Here is a 6,594-nt window from a genome sequence, read left to right on the forward strand (position 1 = left end):
AAAAAAAAACGAAGAAAACTTCCGTCTGGCTACTGTACGTGCTTTGAAGTAATAGTTCATTAACAATATAATAATAATAATAATTATAATGATATCTATTGATGCCACTTAAGGAGATAGACAAAGGGAGGCAATGGCTTTCAGCTTTCAGCAATCAGATCAGCCGTCAATGTACACACCTGCAAGCTGATTCTGTCTGAGAAAAGCTCTCAGATCAGCTGAGCTTTCAGCTCTGATTTCAGCGTCGATTTCAGCTCCGCTTTCAGCTATAGTGTGCGCGAGCCCTAGGAGCGGCTAAAGCTTGATCATTTGAAAGATCACTAGGGGGTCTCACGAGACGAAAGAAGATAACCAATTCCCTATATTTTTGTGCTGGCTACTACACCTGGCGAATCGGCTTCGTCCTCTGGCACCATTTCTCTCGGCGCACAAGTATAGGCAGGTACTCCAAGACCCACCTCTTCCAGAAACGGTCCCTCATTAGTCGCGCTATACGCCACTGCTTGCTGGTAGCGCAGTCCTTGGGCAGCTCCACATCGTCGCCAGGCGTGTCCGGCAGGTTAGCTACTCCTCTGAGCAGATCATTTGGCGTCATGGGGGCTTCTTGGTCCGCATCCACCGGCAAGTGGGTGAGCGGACGCGAATTCACAATGTTCTCTGCTTCGATCAGAAAACTCACCAGTACGTGATCCCTCGGCGCTATCTTCTTCAATGTGTAGCGCAGAACCTTCTTCACGCACTGCACCATTCGTTCCCAGGCTCCTCCTTCAGATGGATTCACTGGGCAATTGAAAACCCACTCGATGCCTCGGCCAGATAGCTCACTCTGAATCCTTTCTGACTCGAACACGTCGCCAAATCGTCTGGCTTCCCTGTCAGCTCCTATGAAAATGAAGTCTATGTACAGGGCCTCGACGGCAGACGAAGCTCCGTATCGCAATTATACAGGAATCAGTTGACAGGTCATGTGCCAACTCCAGATGTATCGCCCTGGTCGTCAGGCACGTGAAAAGGGCGACCCAGCGCTTCTCCGTGTGCCGCGATACTTTCACCAATAGTGGTCCAAAGTAATCCAGTCCGGTATTCTTAAATGGCCAGCCATTGGCTTCCAGGCGATCCTTCGGCAGGGGTCTCATTATTCGCGGCGCTGACCGCGCCCGATGCAACTTGCACACGTTGCATGCTGAGATCGTCTTCCGTAGTACGCGTCTCAGCTTCGTAATCCAGAACCTTGTTCGGATCTCCGCAATCGTAGCATCCACGTTTTGATGCTTCATCTTGGCGTGGAAATGATGCACAATCATATCCGTAAGACTGTGCTTGTGTGACAGGATTATTGGCCTCCTCGCACTGTATGGCATACACAATGCGGCATACTGCCGTATGCTCGCAGAACTCCATGGCCATCTATGTATGGCGCCAGTCCTCGAATGTCGCATCCACTGGCGACCGTTTTGCCGTCTTCTGTCGACCGAATCTTTTTCGGAAACGCCTCACGTTGTGCCTGTCTGACCAACAGGTTCTCCGCGGCCTCACACTCTGCTGCAGTGAGGCCGTAGTTCTCAAGCTCGCTTCTTTGTCCACGGCATCAGCGCGTGAACCTTAGAACCCAGGCTGTAGTCCTGAGTAACCGACTGTAGCTTGAGAATCTCTGAAAGGAAATAAAAACGTCGTTCGCTGCCACCAACGAAAACTCACTTGGCATCTCCTCTTCGTCGTTATCATACGGAACTCGTCCAAATCAGGCTGCAGGCTGCGGCCAGCTGACCGCCGGCTGCCTCAAAAATGCTGGTCCGCCTAGCCAACATGACTTCTGACTGAGGTCCACGTGGCATTCCGAACGCGTCGCATCATCCGCCGCATTGTCGGCTGTTGGTACCCATCTCCACTGGACTACCTTCGTCGACTCCAAGATTTTTGCCACCCGATTGCCGACGAAATGCTGATATCGTCGGTGGGTGCTACCGACCCATCTTAGCACCGTCTTGGAGTCCGTCCATAAAACGATATCACTGATGGCCACACTGTGTTCCCTCTTGACAGTGTCCATCAGCCTGGTTCCAAGAACTGCTGCCTGCAGCTCCAACCGTGGGATTGAAATTGTTCTCATCCTCACATACGAAGCTCACCAGCACGTCGTCATCCTCATAGGTGACCCTCCAGTAGGCCACTGCCGCGAATGCAGACTGACTTGCATCCACGAAGACGTGCATTTCTATAGCCTTTACGAGTCCACGCCCGAAGTAATGGCGAGGACATCGGAACTGTCCCACGGCGTCCATTTCATTGCGCCAATTCACAAAGGCCTTGTATATCTCGTCCGGAAGTGATTCATCCTTCCATAGTAGTCCTGTCTGGTAACGTTGGCCCAATCTCACCGTAGTATCTTCGAGTATCTTCTGCGTCCGCTCGTCGTCGCTGCCTGCAACTGGTGGCTCCAAAGTGTGGCAAGTACCATAGCCTGTCGCTTTCCACTGGAACCTCTTTAGGCTCCAGACATCGAGCGTATCCTTTAGACACGTAATCCTTGATGATCCTGGTGTATTCCTGCGCGAACGACCCGTTGCGCTTCATCTTCTTCTCGACGTTGACCAACCGCTTGTACGCCATATCATAGCTCCATGGCAGCACAATGTGGTTATCCTTCCATAGTAGTCTTGTCTGGTAACGTTGGCCCAATCTCACCGTAGTATCTTCGAGTATCTTCTGCGCCCGCTCGTCGTCGCTGCCTGCAACTGGTGGCGCGGGCTTCACGCCGAAGTTCTCGACATCGAAATAGTCTTCCACCATCCTCTGAATAGTGTCCTCCAGTGACACAGCTAGGAGGCAAGACCGTGGTGAAGGCATGTTTGATTTCCCACTTACCGGCCCAAAGACAACCCAGCCCAGCTCGGTTGCAGCCGCATACGCTCCCTGTCTGGCAAACCGTCTCGATCTAAGTGGAAATCCTAGATGTCCGTGATCCAGTCCAATGAGTATCTTTGGCACTGCGTTGCTGTAGGGCCTCATTGGTAGGCTGGCATCCTTATCCACACCTTGAATATCTCGATGGCGTAGAGTCTGCATAGGCAGGCTCAGGTTCGAAACGGAATACACGTTTCGCAACGCATGGCGAATTGGCTTGCCTGCTCCACTGATTTGCAGTCTTACCAAGCTGGTAAGCTCCCTGGAGGATCTACCTCCAAGCCACTGAATATTCAGATGTCGACGCTCACCTTGCACGCCCAGATCCTTTCTGAGGGAATCGTCGATCATCGTAACAGATGATCCTTCATCCAAAAGTGCGTATGTATCCACCCGTCGGTTTTCTCCGTACAGCGTTACTGGCAGTATACGAAATAGTAGGCGGCCTCTTTCTGCGTCGACACAATTTAATATCCTCTGTGCGGGTGCATCCGCCTGCGGAGCCTCTCTGTCCATGCTACGTCCAGAAACTGCTCTCTGCTGGTTTCGCTGGCTGCAGCCTTTCTCACCGCTTCGTTGCGTCGACATTCTGTGTTCGTTGTCCACATCATGTAGCAGACGGTGATGCCTCTTCCGGCATCCATTTACTTGACACTCTCCATGCGAATTGCAGGATCTAGTCATGTGACCACTTCGTAGGTATGAAAAGCATAGACGATGCCTCCTCATATACCTCAACCCCTCTGGTGTCGAAGCTCCGTTGAAGTCTCCGCAGCCTTTAACTGCACGTTGCCCTCCACAGATTGGACAACCTCTGAGACGGCTGTCTTATCGCTCGCCTCGGTCTTGGTCGATGCTTGCATGTAGCAATCGACGCCTTGGTTCTTTCCCTTGGATGTCCACAATGGTACACCACGTTAGCGTACTCTGTCAACCACGTACTAAAATGCATAATAGTTGGGAAATGTATAATCGTCGCAGCATGCCTTGCCCACTCCACTCGTTTGCTTGTAAGGATTTTGTCCACAAGTTCTTCCAGAAGGGTTGGGTTCCCCAAATTCTGATCTGCCCTCGCTGACTGCAAGAAGGCAGTGAGATTACTCACACGGGCTGCGAAGGGAATAATCTTCGCCAGGTTGTGCTCCGAAATATTGGGCACCTCTCGTATTCCACTCAGCTGGCTGCGTATAAGCTGCTCCGGTCGGTAGGATCCAGATATTGACGTTGTAGATGCCTATACCCGGCGGCACAACTCCACGCACTGACTGCGCTGTGCTGGTTGCACAAAATGGCGTAAAATAGCTGCTACTCGCGAGCAGTGGTGGTCCGCTATAAAATGGCGGCTGCGAGCATGCTGTACTGCTCACTCCGACCCCGTTAGGTGGCACACCGCTACTTACAGACAATAACGGTCCACTCCAAAATGGCGTCAGCTGTGACGGTGTTACGGTATCGATGGGCGCACTCACATTGTTCTGGGCTCTAGCCCTTTCCAGCTCCTTCTCTAACGCTGCAATTCTCTTCAAGAGATCCGGCATTATCGGTGGCTCGTTCTGATCACGTGCGGAGCCTCCAGCTGTGGTCCCAATACTTCTAGGTTGGGAAGCTTCCAAGTTGGTCGTAGTGGTCTGGCTAGGAATCAGCGGCGCCGACGTAACTACTACTTTCGCTTTTGGCGGCCTGTTTCCTGCACCACTACTTCCAGGTTGCGAAGACGCGCTCGTTGTGGGGGTGGCTTGCCCCTCCATTATTCGGTTACCTCTTCTGGGGGAATGTTGCATCCTTCTATTCCCTAGAAGTTACAGCTAATTGACGCTGTCTGCGTCTGCTTTGGGTCGCTGCCTGCGGCCCAGTCCAAATATACACGCTGTCCGCGTTCCTCTGGGCGCTGCCTGCAGCCCAGCTCAAATCGACGCTGCCTGCGGCAATTCTCTGAATGGAGGTGGCTGACTGCCTGTACTTAAGCGCAAATTGCCCTTGCAGTTCCTTGCCAAGGACTGTGAATAAAAGATCATGTCGATGGTCCCGCGGAGTTGCCTTTAACAGCACCAATTAAATCAGCTCTAGCAGTTAAGCTGTCGCAAGTTGCTGCCTCTTCTGCTGACCGCTGCAGGTACTGGCACTGGCACTGGCTGGCGCTGGCGCTGTTTATTTCTATAAAGTACATCGGTCATAACCTAGCACAATGTTGCCAAATAATCTTACCGCAGTATGTCCTCCTGCTTTAACATCTCGACAGTAAAGTGAAGCTTAAAATTATGGCGGCACCTCGTGGTAGCCGAAAAATGTTCCCGTTCATTCGTGGCTGGAAATTCACCTTCTATCGATATACATTAAATACTATATCTAATACTAGCTCGTCTATCGCGGTCAAAGATCAGCGAAAGATCTTTCGGCGTTGGACCCAGACCCCGAAGAGCATGTAAGTCGGAATTTAAAAAATTTGATCTTGCTGTAAATGTTAGCTTGAGCGAGGGAGAGGGGTTTTCGTGTGCCGGAGCGAGAGGGAAGATGCTACCGGCCTCGCTAGTACAGAGAGAGAACAGAGAGAGAGAGAGCTCGGCAGAAGTACCGAGCGCGTAATAAAAGGGAATGGTGAGAGGAGAGAACGTTCCTCACATTGCGTTGAGACGATAAGCTTAATTGCGCCTTAGGGTATCCCCGCTATCTCCCACCCTTTCCAACTCTAGCCTGCGATATTGTTACTTCCCTTTTTTCCCCCTTTCTTTGCTTACTATCCCGATTCATGTAATATTTAGCTGTATTATTATTATTTTTAGTTAATTTGATAACTATAAGCACTTCACTCTAGCTCTACTCTTACTTAAGTCCATGCCTTACTTTTTTATTAGTCAGTTTTCCTGTTGCTCACACGCACTTTGAGGGTCTGAGCACTCAAAAGATATTAATTGAAGATAAATATAAGAAATTATGCACCTTGCGACATCGAACACTTGAATAGTCAAAAGTAAATATTAGAAGATAAACATAAAGATGAACTCATACATATGGGTTGGGGTTAGTTCTAGAATTAAAGTAAATTGAACATGACATTATAAGGTCTTTTTTTTGGACCCGCGCCAGAACTGAAGCTGCAGACTCTTACCGTAACGGTTTTGGGAGGAATGGCTTACAATGAATAGGCAGACAAGAGATCAAGGTAGGGTGGGCGTACATGCAGCTTTGCGCAAGCAGCCCAAGACCGAACATTGCCTACTACCCGCCCCGCTCTGGCTGTAGTTATCTTCCTATTGCTTGACCCATCTTTTTTTTCTCGCTGTACCGAGTTTCCCCTTTCCCCAAACCCCCTTTCCATTTTACGCGAACTTTCGTATTTATTGGTATATAATGAGCAAAATAACCGACGGCATATTCCCCCAGACCTCAGCCCAGCCGACCAGAGAAGAGCCGGAAGCAAGCAAGTATGTTACAACCGTACAGAAGTGCACTGATCCATCTACAAAAGAAGAAAAGATCGCACATAAGTGCCTTGACCCATCACCAGAGGGAGATCAATACTTCGCTTCCTCTAGACAGTGAATTAAGGGAATGTAATCAATTAAGATTAGATAATTTAAACGACGAAGAAAGGCAGGCATTGAAAAAGGTCTTATACGAGTTTAAAGATGTGCAGTACAGGGAAGGTGACAATTTGACTTTCATAAGTACAATCAAGCACGAAATCAAAAC

This window comes from Drosophila persimilis, unplaced genomic scaffold, assembly GCF_003286085.1.
Source record: "Drosophila persimilis strain 14011-0111.01,24,50 unplaced genomic scaffold, DperRS2 tig00000914-arrow-arrow-pilon, whole genome shotgun sequence".
Lineage (NCBI taxonomy): Eukaryota > Metazoa > Arthropoda > Insecta > Diptera > Drosophilidae > Drosophila > Drosophila persimilis.